A 21,714-nucleotide genomic window follows, 5' to 3' on the forward strand; every position below is an offset into this window, starting at 1 on the left:
CATATGAAAACTGCAGAGATCAATTTTACTGAACCATGCTAGGATCTGGTGAAGTAAGTGAGCAAGGCCCTCCAGCTTTCCACTGAGCTGAATAAAAATACTCAAAAGCTATGTAGAAGCACTGTAGAAGGGCAAAACTAATGCAAAGAACTCAATTTTCCCCTCTACTCAGCAAATAGGAGAAAAAGATAGTAGAACAAGTAGAAAACTCTTGCCCATCCCCTTGTGCTACGCACTGGACATTTTCACATAAGAAATTCATGGGTTGTGGCAAAGCGTTATGACACTTTGACATGGTATTTTTGAGTTCTCCTTCATCCTTTCAGTGATTTAGAGACCTAGACAGCTTTTGTCTCTTTTGTGTGCTTTTTATTTAGCTTTTGGCATGAAAATTGTCAAGTTGTTTCAAGGTAGCAGGGAGTGTTCTGCAACTTGTCTAGGCAAAGCACAGAATGTTCCTTAAGGGCATTCTGGCCTAAGCATCTCTTCCATGGTTGTCTGGGATTGAAGATGTCTGTACTCTGTGCCTGGGGCGATCTCTTCCATGCCCTCGGGGATTTTTTTTTCCTTGTTCTAATACGGTTCTTGGTTCTTCGATAAGTACCAGAAGTCCTAGGACTTTCTTGTTTTATTCTCTGTCACTTCAAAGCAGTGCTAGCATATTGTTTCTGTCAGAAATTAGTAATCGTGAAGTTGCATAGAATTGGATGGCTTTGCTTTAAACAAGATAGGCTTAACCAAGCAGGAGGATGAATTAGGCTGTCCCAGTCAAAAAATAAAATAAATAAATAAATCAGACTCAACTTTTTGTAGTAGTCCGTCTACTGTGATTCTCAGGACAAGAATGTTTTCCATGCTGTACTAAAAATTTCAGGCCAGGTCATTCTCCAGTACTAAGGAGCAGCTAAGGCCAGCAGTCTGGCCAGCTAAGTGCTATCCCTGGAGCTTCTGAGGTAGAAATCCTTCCTGCAAGGCTCTTTACCCTGCTGAACTTGACTCCATTTTGTCTTGTCTTTTTAATCTTAAAACGGAACATGTATTTTGCCTCCCTCCTTCAAGGGGATAGGTTTAGTAGGACTCCAGTGCAGAGCCACCTGTTACCTTCAGGCAGAAATCCATGCTGTATGGTGCCCAAGTCTGACTAGATCTAACTCATGTATTGTATAGTATGTATACTGTTAGGATAGCATTACTATAGTATGTATAATGTTAGCATAGCATTGCCTCATGGATATACTCTCAGTGCACATACAATAACTAAGAGCTGATAATTGGATTTTTTGGTTCCTTTCCTTTTTTGAAATGAGCTATCCACTTTATTCAGGATACTGTAATAAAAAAAATAAAAAAAAAAAAAAAAAAAAAGAAAAGATAGTTATTATTTGTATTTATTATGTTAAATCAGAAATTTCAGAAGTGATTTTTTCTATTGATGTTTGGAAGATTAGTGTATGTAAAGTGGTGTTTTTAACAAACAGGCTTGTGATACAGAATATGCCAAATCAATATACTTAGTGCACTTCCAAAAGAGGCATTCCTGTACTCCTGCAGCACAACCTTTTCACTCCTGCCAAGGTAATTATCACTATAAATGACAGTATATTAAAATCTCTATTTTAGTTACCCTGCTAAAGACTTCAGAGGGAATCCAGGCAGAATAAAAACCTAGAACCCAGTCAAATAATGTCTCACTCTCTGTCATACCTGGTCTTGAGCACACCATCTTCCTCTGCTATTCTTATGCAGAGGAAGATAATTATATAATTATATAGTGTTTGTTAAGGTTATTATTTTGCAGTGGTACACTGACCAAACTGAAGGTTTTTACACAGCCCTGGCGTCAAAGGCCTCACTGATTTTGCACAGAGGGATATAAATCTCTTAACTGCTACCATGGAGGCTTCTAAATTGGGATCATCTCCTCTCTTCCCTTGTGTAAATCAAGTCTGTGTAGTGCAGTATCTCAGGTACGGGTGATCCTTTAACAGCATATATTTTATGCTATTCTAAAGACTATACCTTTCTATATATTGAGAAATGACAACGATTAAATTTCTAATGTGATGTTTGTTCACACAGTCAGTTACATGCAGATACTGATGTGACTGCACTGTGTGCAGTCCAAAGTATTTATGTCTCCGTATTTTAATTATAAGTAGAATATAATTTATGTCTGCCATGAGCATACATCTGAGCCTTATCCAATCATTTTATGGTGCACTTTAATTCATAACCAAAAATCCCATAAGAAATCCAGAACATCTGAATGCTGCAGGCTCGGACCGTTGTTTTCTGGGGGCTCTGGGTGTGTGTGGATACAGCTTGAGAGAGGCATACATCTGCAAATACAGACATACATAAGGCAATTTGCAAAAGAAACAGTAAGCAAAATAAAAACTTTATGAGAGTGCAACAGAACCAATCCAGTAAATACTGTCAACTGACGGAAAATACTGTTCCGTCTTGCAGTCCTTTGGCCCTGTACTTCTTTATCTTGGTTTAGACCATTCCATGAGTACGTTTACTTTCTGGTTGAATAATTCATCCACTGGTAAAGAGATACCTCTTTGGGATTTAGCAGTAATAGTAGTGGCAGGTGAACCATGCTATATTTATTAGCAAACATGTTTCTTGCTAATACAGCCCTGCCCAGAGAGTCAGATGTGATGAGCCCTCTACAGATGATTGGTGAGAAGCACTTGCATCTTCAAAGAATTTTGTGAAACAAGATGGTACAAAAAATAAACAGAGGGATAAAAATTTTATTGTTTATAAAGTTTTTTTAAAAAAAATCTATGCCTTTAGGGACAAAGAACTCAGACTGTCCTGTAATTTAATTCTTTAAATCAGACAAGGTCCCAGAAGTGCAGACATTCATTCCTCGTGGCAAACAGATGAGTAATTCAAAGGTGACATTTTTAAAAACACTCAAGGGTTGCCTTGATTCTCTCCTACTGAAGTTAGCATTTTTATAGACATAAGCTAAGGCCCAGTTCTATAGTTTGATCCTTGTAAGGACTCTAGGAAACTTAAAAGGTGTCATTGTTTATTCAAAATGCTACAGACTTTTAACTGATTAATTCTCCCAGCTCCTTCATAAGTTGATTGTTATTGTGTCTGTGTTATTAGCAGAGAAACAGAATAGTGACTTGAACATGGTATCAAAGCAATTTGGTGAGCTATCCAGGATTACAGCTCTATAATTCTCAGCCCGCATTAGCTCTGATAATTCTGCTTGTTTCCACAAGTATTCACTGAGGGGAAAGGTGGAAACAATAAAATGAATATTTAGCTCAACTACTTTCTCAGCTGATGTTTTCAACTGTCTACTTTATAATACTTTTCCTCGTCCAGCTTTAAATTTCATGCATAGCTGAACTTTACTATATCCCTTAAAGTATTATAGAACAAAAGAAGAGTTTTTGATATCCAGCCAGTGCTCTCTTTCCCTGTTCTATTCTGTTTGCTTACAGTGCTGGTCATGTGCCAAATACTGTCCAAATTTAAATCTTTCAGATGCTTCCTACTCTTTTTTCAGCCCTTTGTCTTCTACACAGAACCTGTCTGCCTTGTTTCCTCTAAATCTCCTATTTGAGAGTGCTCTTTGCTTTTCTCAACATTTTAAGTGATCTGTTCAAATGCTTTACTTCTTAATATTGACAAAGCAAAAACTGAAATCAGATGTATTTTCTCAACAGGACCAGATAGTGGAATTGTCTGTAATAAGCATGGAAGATAGCAGTTGAAAGACCAAAAAGCATATTGGACTTTTGTTGTTATATCACATTGCAAACTCATCTTTAGGAGACAGCACTGGGTAAATTACAAGACAGTAGATCTGGATTTCATATGCATATTTCTTTGAGCAGAAATTGTTTTGCAGTTGGGGTAACAACCTCTCTCTCCTTTTTTTGCTTATTCTTAGGGGTGTTGCAAGATTCAATATAAAAGTACTGTAGAGAAGTTGCTTACCGTATGCTCAGAGGAACTATCTAGGTGCAAAGCAGGGCAGTGGTCATGGCACCGAGCCTGCCAGAATTCAAGAACCATTTGGGCAACTCTCACAGATATATGGTCCAATGGTTGAGTGGTCCTGTGTGGAGCCACATGTTGGACTTGATGATCCTTGTGGATTCTTTCCAACTCAGGATATTCTATGATTCTATTCTATGCAAGTTTGCAACTTCATCTGCTGCCCATTTTAATTTAGGGAGAAGGTGGAGAAGGAGAAAAGCATATCAAGAAGGAGCAAATTAAGCCAGGGCCAGGGGACCAGACATTTGGCTTGTTTGATATTTTATTTTCTTTCTGACTCTTCCTTATCTTACACAGACTTAAATTGTCTGATGTATGGACCAAGATTTAAGAAAAAAGTAAATGAAGACGTTTCATTTATTGTTATATATCCATGTACCTAATCATAGCCCTAATATTACTGTTCTCAGCTGTCTGGTCATTCTGTTCATAAAGTAACATTTCACGTTGCATCCTAGAATCTCCATGTATCACAGAGCTTCACTAATGACTGACACTGCTGTGGGTTGTGTTATTGTATTCTAGAGGAATTCATTTAGCCTAAGAGCCCACACTTCAGCGGCTCTTAAGACAGGACTGTAACCTTATAGGCAAAATGCTGATTTTTGTCAAAAGGAAAAGAAACTGACAGTCAGCTCTGCCAGAGTTTGTTGAACATGCATATTTAATGTCACTGGAAAGCATAGATTAGAAAATTGTCTGCATACTTCATAAGTGATAGTAGAAATTGATTAAAGCAATTGATTGTACCCTGTGCAAGGAAGTATTTATGGTCATTACATTAATGCCAAAAAGCACCTGTCAGCTTCAGAAAGGGCATCTACTGATTTGTTGACAGGCAATTTCAAATTTTCTTTTTACAGAAACTCTTATTAAGGGCTTCCTTGAACTAGATGATCTTGAACAGATATTTCCTTTTTTTTTTTTTTTTTTGCCAGATGCTGAAATGCAATTTTAGATACATCATGTGGTGTTTTCTTGATTTGTTTAAAATCCATGCTGAGAGGTGTTGAAACAATCGTTCTGCTTAGTGATGTCTGTTATGCTGTTATCCTACCTATGAATTCAGTTGTGCTCTCATCTAGCTGTTTACCAAAGCCCTATTCACATGTACCTTCCTACTCACAACTTATTCCATTACATCTGGTTTGTTTAAGAAAAAAAAACAAACACCAAACTTGTTTAGCGGGACCTGTTAAATTTGTCTTTGGATCATTCAGCAGAGAACTACAGCATTTTGGTATTAAGCAGCTGCCCTCTTTTGGGGGTACTGGGAGACCTCTGGCAGTGTAGCAGTTTGCTAGAGAAAGAAGAAAGGGAAATAACGGATAAAGGGGACAGAAGAAGTCTCATAACATAACTAGATTTGCTCCCCTGAATTAGTCTGCCATACATTTTCCTTCTCTAGGCCCCTCCTCAAATGTATAACACAGCTGGTGTTAAGAATATATTGGAGTATTAGGTGTTCAGTGGCCAGGCTTGGTTTGTCAGTTAGAAAAATAGATGAGACACATTTTGGATAATGATGTTCTGTGTTGAGGTAGAGTGCGTCCCTGCCTCAAGATGATTCAGACATTTGTTATGTTTTCTAACTCTCTGCTTCTGCCTCTTCTGGGCCATGGGTAGTACAGATTGCTTTTGTTTTATAGTCTAAGCTAATGTGTTTGCAAATTGCAATGAAAGAATCTCAGAAAATTACTCTATACATCAGCTGAGACAGAACAAATGTTTTTTGTTTTTTTTTTTTCTTCCCTTCAAACTGCTCCAGTGTGCTATTTGAGTGCAAATCAGTGGTTTTTATGAAGTGGCTAAAGTTAGGTCTGAATAAGCTATATTTCAGAGAATCTAATAATCAAAAATTTAACATGTTTCCTCAAGATGCATAGGAAGCTTAAATTAACGGGTGGTTTATGTTAACATTTGGCCCTATAAAGAAGGAGAAACATTGCTGCATGAAATACTTAGCTTCATTAGCAAAAGTAGCACAATTAAAATATTTGACATGTGGGTTTTTTAGGGATTTCAAATAGACTTTTCTTGAATTTTCCTTGATTCAGAAGTGCTAACATTAAATGTGACACATGAGATGATAATTACACGGTAATTATTTGATTTTCACTAAATAGACATTTCCATTAGATTCCTTCTGGCAATATCTAGCTGAGGAAATTCATTTTATAGCCAAATACAATATCAAGATGTCTTTTCTTTACTCAACTACGTAAGGAACAATAACCATAACTACCTCCTTTAATGTTCCTAGCCATCTGTACCTAGACACTCTGCAATGCATGATGTGCGACTTTCTGATTAGACTATCAGATTTGCTGAATGTGGACTTGATGTTTTCTCTTCCTTTCATGTAGACTTGCAAAACCAGCACTTGTCTTTTATCCTGCTTTTTGTAATAGTATCTTTGCATGTAATCTGCAAGGATTGGCTGTTAAGCTCTCCTGTCACAGCTCAGGGTGACACCTGTGATTAAAAGGTCTGCCTGAATTCCCCAGTCTCTAGGTTTTTGCTTCTAGTTTAAAGATGAAAAAAGTCATGATGCTTCAAAATTTTGTCTCTGGGAGTATAAAATCAGCTGCAATTGTCAGGCATGTGCACATACTACGTAAAAAATGCTTTAAGATACTGAAATGATACCTCTGCATGAGGTAATAGCATTATGACTTTAGACCCAAATCCCAGCTGCAATAGACTAGTTAAAACTTTTACTGTGCTTCCATTGGTATGGAGAAGAATTTTAATTTATCTGCTCCGGCCAACCCTACTGAAATTATTGGTCAGGTAAGGAAAACAAGGGGGCCAGGTAGTATGTTACTGTGTGTGATAAACTCTGGGAACTGGCATCGCTTAGCCATGCTACACCAAGACACCACCTGTGCTTGGTTAGGAACTCCAACAACCGAGTTCTTCTCTCACTTCCACATTTATCTCAGGGGTATGAGGCATTTCTATTGAACTGTTCAGCCACTGCTGAATTGGCATTGAGAATCAAGGTGGCATTTGCAACCGTGGCCACTAAGTATGCAGCCAGGGCTGAAAACACAGCGTGCTTCGCTCTGGGCACTTAGGTTTTAAAAGTTTGCTCAGCAAGTTGCTGCTTGCCTGTAAACACTGGTTTGCACCGCTCTTGGAATTCATGTGTTTTATACACAGACAATGCTTTTGGTCACAGTTTGTTTGTTTGGTTGGTTGGTTTTGGTTTGGTTTAGGTTTGGTTTGGTTTATTTGTTGGTGTGTGTGTGATTGCTCACCTACGTCCAGGTAAAAGAAAAAGCACTGAAAAAGCATACAGATCTGGTTATCTCATTACTTGTGTTTGAGGATCAGTGATACTGATCAGTGCATCTCATTTTTACTTCTGTAATAGCACTATGTACTGCCCCTCCCAGGAGACAGGGCTGTCTGCTACAATGACAGTCATGGAAAAAATAATGTTATGGACGGTACTAAATAAGAATGACACTTGTCAGTGTCAGAAGTAGACTCTGACAAATGTGCATACAGCTGACAGTTTTAAAAAACAGCTCTAATTTCCAAGGGCATCTCCACAAATCCTGTTATTTTCATGCTAATCCATTTTATTTTGGTTTCTTTAGGCTTCTGTGATATAGAATCCTAACTTATCAAAACCCAGTTTTTAACAATTGCTTAAGACTTTTTGGCTAACTGTAAGGAGAGCTAATCCTCCACTTATACTCCTGCAGAGGAAGAAAAAGAAGATGGTACAAGATAAATTCATATTTTTCAACAGTCTTTGCAATGTTTATACAACAGACTCATAATAGTAATTCATTCTTGTTACTAATATGTAAAAGATATAAAAATTGTTTTAAAATAAATAATTAGAAGGCTGCAAATATTTCAGGATTTTTAACTTATTGCTCATGATTTTATCATACAAGTTCTTTAGCTATGGTGTTGTAAAGTATTTTCACTGATGATGATATAGCTGTTTATTTGCATTACGTTAACATTAATTGAATGTTAAATCATAGCAAGTGATTAGAAACAATTGTTTGGGTAAGTGAATTAAAATACATGTTGTAACTGGGAAAAGTCTTTTAAATCTGCAAGTATATTTCTTATTTAGTGATTCTATTATTAATACAATTTAGTGTTGGTATAAAAGATCACTGCTTCTAGTTTGGCTACTAAATTTTGAGTTTTTCGTTCTTTGCTGCTGCTGACCACAGAAATGCACAACTTTTTATTTTTTCTAAAGAAAAATATTCATTTAAGTTGTTGATATTACATTTTCTTATTATGGTTCAAAAATAATAATTTATTTAAAACAAAACAAAACAGTGCCCCCCACTCACTCTACCCTCCGCCAACTGTGACTATGTGAGTACTGAAATTTCACATGAAGTTTAAAAGCAGTAATCCTGGGATAAGAGATATATCTCTGATATTTTCAGGAAGACGAAAGGGAGCAGAGAGCAGTTGGCATAGAGCAAATGTTTTATGTTGGGTGTGGAGCCAGCGATGTTAAAAGGAATGTGAGGGACTGTGAGTGGCAGCTTTGGAAAATGATGTACCTGTTTTCATTGGATTTGTTTTGTTGCTTACCAGAAACCTAAGCAGTTTATAAGCCATTACGTTTTGGATTAGTAAAGGAAACAGTACACCGTAACTTGATTTTGCTTCCATTTAGGCCTGGTAGATTTTCATTTTCTTTTTAATTATTTTCTTTAGACAAATTAAAACAGCAGCATGAATAAAACTTACTTTTTGAGAGAAGGTGTAGGCTAACATTATACCCACAGTGAATTATCATCTCTTACGGCACATGTCCAAGTGAAACTCAGAATATAGGCTGTTTCTCTAAACAGCTTTCTTTGGAGGAATGCATTGAGGTGGCCAGCAAAAAATTGAAGTTGTTATCACTCTAAGTATCTTTAGGGTAGTATAGAAAGGGTATTAAAAGAACTTACCCATAGATTACATTACTTATTCTGCTGATGTGCTGATATTCGTTGTCAGGTTTCATGGGTGAATTGCTGGCTCACTTTAGAACATTTTTTTAAAGTAGAATTGAGAAATACATTAAAAAATCCTCATGCCAAACTTGCAGAACAAAAAGATCAGCAGTGTTATGTAACGTATAATCACTTCCTGCAGTGGGTATTGCAGCAGGTTCTTTCGTCCTGTGATAAAAGCAATTTTGAATCTCCAAACACTGAAATAAAGCTAAATATGTATTGAAATACTGAAGTTTTTGTAATTATACTTAGATGACTTGCGTTAGTTCCATAATATACACCAGCTATTAATATAAAAATTTATGCTATCCATCTAGGTAGGATTTGGGAGACTGATTAATAACCTTCACAACACTTATAAATCTTGATATATAGCTGAAACAAACAACCTAAATATGTCTTCTGAAATCAATTTTTACTAGGAATTATTTTCTGATCATTTCATATAATCAAAGAAATACACTATAAATAATGTTACGAAGCAACTTGTTAAGGACTGGATTTCTTTGTTCTGAGATGGTTCCTAAGATAGTGGAATTTCTTTATATTTTTTAGCCTAGGAAAACCAGAAAATATTTTGAATTAAATTTGATGAAGTGCCATGTCTGGTGTGCTGGTTGTTTCAGCTGGTCTTGAAAACTTTCATTTAGGGAAATGAAGTTACCGTCATATTAACTTCTCAGTCATTTTGTTACTTTTAAATGTTAGTGGTATTCTTGTGTGTTCATAGTTGCAAAAATGTATGCTTCAAGTAAAGTTATAAATTCCACTGTATGCTAAGATACTGGCCAAGAAAGCCAGAATAGCAGGCTATGCATGGTGAAGATTCTTCCCAGAGCAGCTCCATAAGCTACTAAGTGGCAGATGCAGCAAACTGGTTGAAGTATCTCTATATAGTGTGAACACATCCAGCTTGTCTACTTTAATGCTCTGTCACTTGCAGAGATTTCCTGGGAGCCTGTACCACATTTGGTGCACATCCATATCTCTAGCACATTTGACATCCCATTTATACAGCAAGGGTACTGTAGCTTCACTGTAAAATGGATGTTCATAGGGGAAGAGCTGTACATTGTCCTGGATAATCCTCCAGAGGGAGAGACGAACTGCCCAAAATCCCAATGATCCTTTGACATTTCCTGTGTATGGCCAAGAGCTGTCCTAGGAACACAAGCTCAAGTCAATTCAGAGACTGATTTGTCCCTATATTGTCACTGGCCATATTATCACTGTTAATAGGTGATCTTTCATGAAAAGAGAATTCTTTGATGGCCACTGATTCATATGACTATTTATTGATCATGAATTTAGGATAGTGCCCTAAGTGGGAGCGATTGAAATATCAAAGTCAATGGTTCTTATCAATCCAAGCATGAGGATAAAGCAGAAGTTTGGAATGGTTGTTGATGATGATGTCACAACCAGTTTTTCACTCCCTCTTTGTATCCCTTCATTTTTATCCCTTTTCTCTATTTATCCTTTATCATATGTGATTTTTTATTCTGTTGCCCTAAATCTCTCCCTTGTATTGAAAAAAAAAAAAAAAAAAGGCTCCTTTTCTTTGATTAGCCTCTCTTTCATTTCCCACTCCGTAGCCATTTTCTTTCCCTTAGGAAAACCGGCAGTCTGTATCCACAAACTTATTCCATGTCACGTTTTTCCCTCCTAGTTTTGAGAGGACAGAGAAGCTGGAATCAAGCTTACAGGCAGAAGTTTGCTGTCTCTTCTCTGTACACTGACACCTACTGGCAGGCATGCAGATGAGAATATTTTTTTTAAAAAGCTTTGGGTTGTTTTAAAACCCTCTGGACTGTTACTGTCCAAAATGTGAACGCTGCTGAGTTCATTTTTTTGTGGCACTCATTGACTTAATCCCATTCTGTGTACAGTCTCAGAGGATTTCCAAAAACTGTAGTTCATAGAAGTGTTTAGCTTTCCTACTACTATTTTATTCCGTAAGCAGACTGGCTAATTACCAGCTTTTTACCAAATGTGCAATAAAGATGACATTAAATACTTTTTTCCAGCTTGCTAGAAAACTTTTTGCCCTACATTTTTGATTTACAAAATATCAGACTATTGTGGCTCTGTCCATTCATTATTCCGTAACTTGTTGTTTATGCACTATCACCTCTACCATCATACATGTATTTCTTTATCGAATAACATGTGTATTGTTTTCCGCTCTCCTGTTCTGTCGTCCATCATTTCTTATGGCAATGAGTCAGGGAGATGGGTGTGAGGCAAAGAATGCTGTCATCTAATACATAGTAACTTAGATGAATGCTATTTAGCTATTTTTGTGGAGGTGTATTTAAAATTGCTTTCTGTTTAGCTATATTACAGGCCTGAATTCAGCCAGTAATGACCTCAATAGTGCCTGTTTTAATGTAATCCCTGCTTGCTGACTGCTGTTCCAAGAATAAAAATTTAAGCCAAAAGATTTAATGAAATCCTTTGGGATTAGTGCTCGCTGGGTTGGGGAAATTGCGTATGAACCTTTTCTCTGTACTCTAACCATAAGGTTTGGTATTTGAATAGGAGGGTGTCCAAGAGAGACAACTCTGAGTTCATCAATAATTTACATTTTTGTTAGTTACAAACCTGGTATTTGGGATTCTGTTGCCATAGCAATCCATCTGGGCCTGAACGGATAGTGTTTTAAGTGGTGGTTGTATAGGGATTCACAGTGTGTGCTTTAAATCCCTTCTAAACTAATCCTCAGATCTGTTCTGTGACTTATTTGAGGCTTCAACAAAATCAATGTTACTCACAGGAAAAAGTTTATGCTGAACAAATGAAGCCCATATAATATTAGAATATGCATATGATCAAGGACTTTAAAGTTCATCATGTATGACAATTTCTGTTTCAGTAGGTGCAGCAATTAATAAATGTCCACATCTCCTTTTTTTTTTTTCTCAAAATACATTTAATTTGTTGCACATTATGCAACTAGAAATTATCCAGACTCTGTACTGGTTTATTAGCTAATTTATACTTCATAATCAAATGTTAGCCTCATTTTCCCAGATGTCAGGTTTTACGTTTTACAGGATGTCAGTCTATTCATAATACTGTATAACTTACACTTTCAATTAATCTGATTTCCTCTCTTGTAAGTTATTCTAAGGCTGACAATAAAATTTGAAATTCACATTTTCATTTCTAGCACTGCTGAAGCAGTTTTGAGGCAGTGTGGCTAAAGTCAGCAGTCTAAACATCAGCTGTTCTTAGTTTGAAGCTTGTTTTATATTTTTCATTTTGCCACCCAATATTTTCAAATGGTTTATTCAAAAACTCCCAGATACACCACAAGAAGGGATCTACTTAGGTTTGAAAGACAGTCAATAAACTCCCCAGCACACCTGGACTAAGTTTCTTCTCTGTCAAAACCGAAACCCTCCTGAAACTAACTGATTTCCAGAGCATTTAGTTCTTTGTAACAAAAATATTGCCCAGTTGTCGTCCCAAATGGTCAGAAAACCATTATACCAATATTTATCATCAGCTCTTTATTACTTCAGCTTATAGAAATTGCCTGCAAAATCATTCATCAGTGTTTGAAAGGAGAAGAGAGATTCAAATAATAGCCATATGCTCTACCAATGAGGTTTTAGTCAATAATCCTAAACAGACAAAAATTGTTTCTTCATACAGTTTATAAAATATCACATGGCCATGGCTCTTCCTGGCTTTAAAAATAGGAATAGAATAAAAAAACTGCAGATGGCCTAAGAGATCTTTATTTACCATGCAGCTTCCCTTTTATCTTTTATAATATGCTTCATAGTGAATAATGAAGCATGTCGTAGAAGGGACTTATTTTTGTCACGATTCTGTGATACTGAAAATATTATTTGTCACTTGTAATAAATGTAGTTCTAGTGCTTCTGTTAAATGTGAGTTTCCTGAGAAAATGTGCAAGAAGTCCTCTCTTTTCAGTGGAGTAGGATTTCATTTCATAAGCTAAGATGTGCATGTGTGTTCTTAAATTCCATGTGGCTGACTGAACTTTATTTATTTTAGAGGTCCCATTCTTCTCTCCTGCTTTAAGGAGTTATTTCCATAATTGGTTGCCACTAAATGTAATGGGAAACAGAGAACTTAAAATTAACTAAAAAGGTTTTATTTGGATTGCTTTTGCGTATCCTTATGACTAACTGAAGTAAAAGTTGAAGATCTTTTACATGATTACTTACCCTAAAATTACATGCCCTAAAGTATCTTCTGTAGATACCATTTGTAAAATATAGATTATGCTTCAAAGGGATTTTACAAGATGTATTCAGGCATATCAAAATGTGTTTCTGTTGATATTTCCAATGGTTTTCATTAGGGAAAGTCTTCCCCTTCAAACATTACTGAAATGAAAAGTGAGCCTTGAAAGATGCTAGCAGTATGACAGATGCTATTTGTAGCTCTGGAAATACAGTTGTCACTGCAGGAGATCTCCTGCACTGAAGACCCACAGGAGTCCATAACCAAGGGTGAATGAATTAATCTTCCAACACATCTCATAAAAAATAGCCTCTATTTAATAGCAATAGAAACAGTTGAATTTCTTTGGTAATTTTATGACCTTTCTCTACACAAATCTTTGGTTTACTTTATTTCTATTTTAGCTCTGCAAACCCTTGCAAAGGGTGCTGGTATTTAGTCTCCTTGATTTTGTTTGGTTTTATTGATTGGTTTTTACTCATTTATTCCAGATCTGCTTTATGGTTTTGAATGTTTGAGAAACTCCACTTGTCAACTCCAAGCTGGCAGGCTGGCTGTTCTTTCTTACTGACACACCATAGTTACTCATGCTTTTTCTGAAATTTGCTTCTCTAATCTAGAACACAACCTGTATTTTTGTTCAGTCATTCCCAATTAATGCTCCAGTAAATATCTGTCTTTTCTTTCCTTTGCATTTTCTGTCTTTGCAGAAGAAGGAAATAGTTAATTTTCTGGAAGGCTTGGTAATAATATGACACAGCTTGACACAGACAGCTTAGAGAAACAGAGGAAGATTGAGACAGTGTGCCACAGAGCAGGTGTGACTCTGTGTATTAATTTCTCTAAGGCACTTGCAGCTACCTCTGTTCAAACGCAAGATGTACACAGGGACCTGCACGAAAGCCCTGGCTCTGAACCCTGAGAAGAGGTTGGGATTAGAGCTTTTAGCTGAAACCTGTTTGAATTTCAGATCCCTCAATTTGGGAGGGCTCAAATGACAGTGAGAGGCAAAGCTTGAGTTGAACCCCTTCAAGATGTATTTGAGTGCAGTCAAGTTTGGTCTGTCACAGCCTGTACCAGTATATTTTATACAGCTAATAAGGGGCACCAAGTTTATAAGGCCTGCTAAGACTATTTTCAGATGTATTACAAACTCTGGGAAGGAAATGAGTTTATCCCACAGCCATTTTCTACATCAGCTTCTGCATTATTATAAACCATTTCAAAATGGGGGTTTCATAGCATTAACTTTGCATTGCTTGAGTCCCCCACAGCTCTTTACTGATGTCTAGGGTATAACAATAGCAAAAGAGCTAATTCATGTTGTTTTAGCAAGTTTTAAAGTTAATATCAAAATAATACAGTATGCTTCAGATTCATGAACTCTATAGTCCTCAGCTCAAACGTGTTGCCTAACAAGTATCTTAAGCAGACTGACATGAAAATGAGTGATTTCTGGGATATCACAGATATTGAAAGAACCATACAGAAGGCAACATTAACTTGTTACTGACAAAATAGGAAAAACAGACTTTAAAATCTATTATGTTCTGAATCTTTTATTATTTGTGTCATTAGAGATGGTAGCCTGGTTAATTTAGAGTGAGTTGTCAGATGAAATCATGATTTGGCCTTTTTAAAGAGCAGGCTAAGGGTTGATGTGATGTAGTTTGACAATTTCAGGTAATAGCAATTTTGTTCTGCTCCAAAAAAGTTGATCTAAAATTAAAAGTACATTTACCTACCTTGATAACTGTTCATTTGGCTCCCTTTTTCAACAGCATCAAACAAATTGGTCATCTTTGCATTTAACGGCCTTCACAGTTTGCTTCTGCCTGCTCTTTCACATCACTGCTGCCCTTACCACAACCCTTATTGCCCATCAGTCCCAATTTTCTCCCTTCTCTCATGCAATCTTTATTCATGAAAATTGTAAATAGTAAAAATCTGCAAAGCTAGTATGCTGTGTTCCTTCAAATCCGGCCTTAAAACTCACCTCAGTTGTGATGCCTGTAAACTGCCAAAGAGAAGCTAAGCAGCTGGTGTGCTGTGATCACTGCTTATTATGCTAATTGTCTGCATGAAACAGTGGGAGTGAAGCATCAAACACCCCTCTGCTGCATGTCCCACTGTCCTTCGGAAGCTGTGGGGGAGGCTGTGTCTGTCTTTGGAGGTACACATTGTTCTTTCCTTAGCTCCTCAGTCTAATAGGGTAATGCAACCAAGGTCTAATACAGCATGAGAAATTAATTTTTAGCAGAGGATTGCCAACATGATGGGTGTGAAAGCCTCTCACCTCCCCTGAACTGGGAAGAGCCACAGGTGTCCAAATGCAAATCAGAATTTGGTATGAGGTTTTAAGAGATTTGTCCCCAGAACATGTAGATTTCCCGTCTCTGCTTCTATATATAAGACTGGCAAATTGTCTTTTAAGGAAGTAGCCCTATGTGGATTTTCTTCTTTTCCAGACTTTCACAAAAACCCAAGGCTTTATATCTTGGAGTTTAACAAACCTTAATAAAAAAAAAAAACAGTAAACTTCTTTGCTGCAAATGAAACCAGGTCATTTATTTTATGTAGATGATAAATACACTTATTTGTTTTTCTTACAGACACACGGAATCCTGAATAAACAAAGAGAAGAGAGCTAAGAACACAGTCTGTATTGTGAATAGTAAGTGAATGTTATTTGTACTTCCATTTTTGTATTTTTCCTGTTTGCAGTTCTTTTAACAAGTGTAAGAAATTAGTACAGTGAGCATTTCTGCCTTTTATCCAACTCAGTTTCATTTCACAAGAGTAGGTTATTATTAATCCTATAATCACCTTAGGTAAGAAGCCCAGATAATCCGTGCAATGTATCTGTATCACTGCCCATACAGAAAATATTGTTATTGCCTTTTTCTTCTCAGTCAAAGTGAATTGTAATGCTAGAAGGTATCAAGATAAAATAGCATTACACTAACATTGGCTCACACCTGAAATTTTGCAGAAGAGTAGTTAAGTTTTGGATCAATACAGACAGATTGTGTTGGGTGGGGACATGAGCACAAGAATGTTATGGTTATGATTTATCACTTAATCACTGATAAGTTGTTCTGAACTGCACTGGTCAGAGCTGTGCTGTTCACTTCCCAGTACAACCAATTGCCTGCAAGCTTACAATGCATGGCATCATTGTCCATTAAGACAACGAGCTATGAAAATAAGCCATGTTTGTGGTGTGGATGCTATTATCGATGTTGTCCTCTGGAAAATATCTCAGGTTCCTGGTGAAGCACCAGTTGTGATACAGCAGAGAACAGACACTGCTTTTATTGCCAGTCCTAAGTAATATGCCCTGGGAAAAGTAACAGTGTATATTGTTGTACTACATTACTGGGTAACAGAAGGTGGCAATATCCTTTAAGAACCAAAGTAGATAAATGTGTGCTAAGACATTTCTATTAACAGTTCAAACATAACAGTTCCTCTGTGTTACATGCTAATAGAGCCTGATTCTTTGTGGGAGAAGATTGTGGACAGTATGTAACATACTGAGAATATATGCTGTTCAGCACTATTCTACTTTCAGACCATATGGTTGACACTATATTATGCAGGAGAATTGAAAAAATGTATTGTCATTCATGAAATCCCTATTCATTTAGCCAAACTGATGTATGGAACAGACTAGATTTGGGTATAAATAAATCTTGGAATTTTTTTTGGCACGCATTAAAAATTAAATGCTTTAGTGGGAAAAAATATATATATATTTATAAACCTCAAAAGCTAAAAAATGTCTAGTGTCTCTCTGGGCAACCAAGATCAGCGATATGTTTTAATGTTACATTTAATCAGTCGTCATGAAAGGAAATATGTGACATTTCACTGAATCTGAGGGCAACGTGTTTGAAAAGCTGGTGCTGTATATGTATGACTATTTATACAATGTACCAAACTGTGCTACCAGTAGGCATTTTTTAGCTTATAATGAAGCATTAGGAGGAAACAAAAAACAAACAAACAACAACAAAAAAAAAAGTTTAAAGATCCCTGTCAAAACTCACCTATTTCTCTTAGCTTTCCATTGCTTCTTCTGTCAATCATACTTTCTTTCCATTCTTTCTGCTTTTTCCCTGTCACATCTTGTGGTCTATATTCCCTACATGTGTCACATCTCTCTTCTTATGTCTTTCCAGTCCTATACCTATATACCTAACCTGCTCCAACTTCATAGTTTTTCCTCGCATCTCCCAATCAGTGCCATCTCGTCTTCGTATTTGCAGAGCTGCCTTGCAGTATGTTCCCAATCTTTGGAAAATTTTGAGCTTGCTATTTCTACTATAAAACAGATGCTTTACAGACCTAGAACATTACAGGTGTTACCAATAAATAACGTACTGAATAATACCATATACCTATACATTTTGTGAAGGCTTGCAATATATTGTACTATGAATCAGCTCTAACATTTTTTATTTGTGAAAGATATGGTGAAAGTTTGGAAAGTTGTTTAACACATGGTATACCTTCAAACAAACCAGTTATGCTGTTCTCCAGGATCAGAAGTCTTGGTAGCAGTTGACTGACAGTAACATACATGTATATAAATATTAGTAATTCCAAGCAATTCATTTAACTCAAATGATGTATGCATACAAAAAATCCTAGAGCTGTGATAGACCTGTTTGTAGAAAGCAAATTTCATTATTGCAAGCACTCTGACTCTTCACTAATATTCCTCTGTCAAGTGGCCAGAACTCATAGGCAGCTGTTTCAGAATAGTGTGGATTTATTTGTGCACAGTGAGAAAAAATTAATCAACTATTATTGGTACTCCATCACATACAAATTCTCTCTTCTGCTAGCAGAATAGGTTGATGGAACCTTTTCATATTGTCCATCAGTTAATTTTATCAGTCATGGTATTATGATTATAAACTACAAATGACCTAACAATGAATATATAATTATAGAAATGAAACTGTACAGTGGTTATTTAACATTTTTAATGTGTAATTTATTTAACAGTCTCTTTGGAATATACATGGGAAATTGGAATAATAAAACAGAAAGAAAATTACTTTTAAATTTCATCCATCATTAGTGAGAAGCAATGTTACTAGCTTGAATCAAGCTATACATTGCTCCGTGTGGGAAGGTTCATGTGCGCTACCTTTGGGCCTGCTTAAAACATCCTTGTAAACATTGTTATTCATACACTAAGCTATGTCATTCTTCTGACACTGAGATCAATTAATTGTGCATCCTTGTTTTAAAGGGTTTTTCTTGACCGTTTTCTTGAATTAAAAACTAAATTTCCAAATACCCATTGCTGAATACAAAAGTATTAGATTTCAGATATAGGAACAAGATGAAATTAATATTAGTTCTTATTAAGAAAATGATAGAATAAAAAAATGGAATGTGAATTATATTTAGTGGGTTTTAATAGTTTTATTTTAAATGCAAGGGTCTTTGTCTGTCATTTGGCTTTGATGCTGCAAGAGGTGAGTCTTTTTTGGAGGGGAAAAATCTCACAGTGTGTTCCACAGAAAGCATTTGTTGACCTCGTGTATTTAGCAGCAATCAAATTTCATCTGCTACATGCTCTGGTTTTTTTTATAATTGACATCTTTGGTGGCTGCTGGTTAATGGCAGCTTCTTCACTATTCTTGGGCAATAAAGAGAAGTTTGGGTAATGTGGCATGGATTAGGAGACTACATGGCTGAAGAACTAATGCAAGGCAGGCCCAGCCTGGCTGCATTTGGCTGTCATTGGGTGAGGCAAGGCCTGGCCTGCCCACAGTGATTGCATGGGCGATTTGACTCCAGTATGTGGAGGGGAACTAACTTAGCATTAGCTCATGAGCATGTAATATTACCATTGTTTACCCTAATATCTATTTCAAAAGATTTTATATTTTATATAAAATATAAACGGCTTTTATATTTTACCATTTTCCATACTATATCCAGAGGTATGTAATGTACCAGAGACAAAGTAGCTAAATGAAGGTTCCTTGGTTTTGGAAGGGTCAGTTCTGTAAAAGTTGAATTTATGAGCCTTCGAAAGGAAATGAGCCTATGGTTTCTGAATGTTCTCTGCTAATCACAATAATCTTCCCTTACATTACAGTTTCAATCTTTCATTGCAATGCAATAATCTGGAAGCAGCACAGAGGTGCCCTCATTCCCCGTGCTCCCAGGTTTTCTCATTGCCCATTAAAATTCATGTGCATATACTGTAGGCTTGGATAAAAGAGTTCATTTGACTGTTCACACTACCTGAATTCTTTAATGAGGTCTTCCCCTAAATTAGTTTCACTTCTCAATTTTATTTTTTTTTCCACGGTGGAAGTATGAACTTCTGGCAAAGTGTATAGTAATATTTGCATAGTGTAAGGATTTTTTATTATTATTTTGTCTTGGTTACAATGTTAAGACTATTCAGAGTAGTATATTCTCTGTGACTCATCTGCTTACAAAATTTGGTGCCTCAAAAACTCATTTTTCTTTCTTTTTTTTTTTTTTATTGATCGTGTATTACAGCCACAGCTTTGCATTTTTTAATGTGAGATCTCTGACACGGATTTAGATTCTGTAGTGCTTTGAGGTATGCTAGTTATGCAACCTAATTTTGCAAAATGGCTCTGTGTATGTACTTCCCTGGGGCTTCAGTTTAGTTGTCATTTATCATTTTAGCACTGTGAGTGATTACTCTCTACTATTTAATTCGTCTTCCGCAGCTTCTCAGCTTTTTCTTCAATTGGTAAACACATAGTTTTCTAGACACATTTTCAAATGATGTGTTTTCCAAGTGCCCCAGAAGTCATGTAATCTTATTTTTCTCAGCTAGGAGTTGAACCATTTAAATAAATTATTGGCTCATATTGTGTCTATTACTTGGAAGTTTTGCATTTCAAATCTGTGTTGCATTTTTCATTTTTCAATGTCACTGTATTTATCTATTCTGAAATATGTGTATTTACTAACTGTATCTCTGTCCTTCAAAAAAACAGCAAAGTAAATGAGCACCTTTTTTAAGTGTAGGAGCCAAAAGCTTGGGCAGATGCTACTGCAGTAGACTTTAGCCACCTTTGCATGTTAGGTTTCAAATGCAAAGTCTTTGCTAGCTTAATTTGCTTGTTGGAATTTCACAAGACAGCTCCAACGAACGCTTTGTTTCTCATCTTGTGTACTGTATTTCTGTACTATAATTTGCTATTTTTAAACATTACATAGAATATCAACATGGATATGATTTAAATCAGGTTCTTTAAGATTCACATTCAGCTTTTAATTTAAAAAAATGTTGTTTTGCATTAAGTCATACTGTGTATACACATGGTGGCAGTTTTACACAATTACTATGGCAACTTCCAAGTATCTACTATAATGAACAGCTTCTGTGATCCACATGTCAAATAAGTTTTACCTTTAAATTTTCCTTTCTCACATAGTTTTATTTTGATCATTTGATTTTATTTTTTATTTTTTTACTATTTAGTCACCAGCTATACTTAAGAGTTGTGATTAAAATCTCTTAGTAGGCAGAATTATACTGCCAACATCAGCAAAGCCGCACTATGATGACACAACTGCTGCTGTAGTTCTGTCTTCAAGTGCAGTCAAACAAAATTAGTAGAAATCTGGTGTTGTATGCTTCTGGGGGACAGTTTGGCATTCTTTTTTTTGTGACAGAACTTTAATCAATACTTATCTTTTGCTTGTAATTCTTACTGTCTTTGCACAAAACTTTTCTAAAGACTACCAGGTTAGCTTTGGTAATTTATGGTAGGTGAATTCCAACCCATGTTTTGTAGAACATCAGAGATAGCCTGTTCTGTCACTGTTCTTGTAGTGAGTTAGCTTTGACAAGGAACGAAAAGGATATTGTTTCTTGTCAACTCACCTATTTGGCATTTATGATTAACTCAAAAAATAGCTAATACAATACCGGTGATAACATACAGAAAAGTTAAAGTGATTCCCACCCATGGAGTTTGTACTAGCCAAATAACATTATTTGGCAGTTCTGGATCCTCTCCAAGTGTGGTTTTGTTCTTCAGTGATGATTTTGTTTCCTTCTTTTAAAGTTTCACGCAGTAAATCTTATTTTGAAGACATATAGCCGTCATAAACATCACATTTTGACAGCTTTTCTTATGTGAATGAAACTCATTCAAGTCAGTCTATCCAGAAATAAAAAGATGCATCTTAGACCTGTTTACAATGATATCTTTAAGTTACTAGTATATTGACAGTATTTTTCTCAGAAAATGTGAAGAGAAGAATAATAGGAAATTCAGTTACTTTCCTATGTTAACAAAAATGTTTTTCAAATCCATTACCAAAGTCAGCATATCGGTTTTAGTAAAATACATGATATACACTTGATAGAATTTATACCAGATTAAAAATGTATTTTATGATAGTAATCTTACGTATTTATCTTGCTAGCTGAAGTGTATGAACA

At 36.0% G+C, this 21,714-nt stretch overlaps 1 protein-coding gene across 6 annotated transcripts in view; it reads left to right on the forward strand.

Annotated features, from left to right (window-relative positions):
- SYT1 (synaptotagmin 1) overlaps window positions 1–21,714 on the forward strand; it is a 354,732-nt gene that overhangs the window by 107,259 nt on the left and 225,759 nt on the right. For all 6 annotated transcript variants that reach the window (XM_038171613.2, XM_038171643.2, XM_038171633.2 and 3 more), the window contains one exon: window positions 15,863–15,924. The gene's annotated coding sequence lies outside the window, so the exon portion shown is untranslated. The remainder of the gene's footprint in view (window positions 1–15,862; window positions 15,925–21,714) is intronic.

This window comes from Anas platyrhynchos, chromosome 1 (assembly GCF_047663525.1).
Source record: "Anas platyrhynchos isolate ZD024472 breed Pekin duck chromosome 1, IASCAAS_PekinDuck_T2T, whole genome shotgun sequence".
Taxonomy (NCBI): domain Eukaryota; kingdom Metazoa; phylum Chordata; class Aves; order Anseriformes; family Anatidae; genus Anas; species Anas platyrhynchos.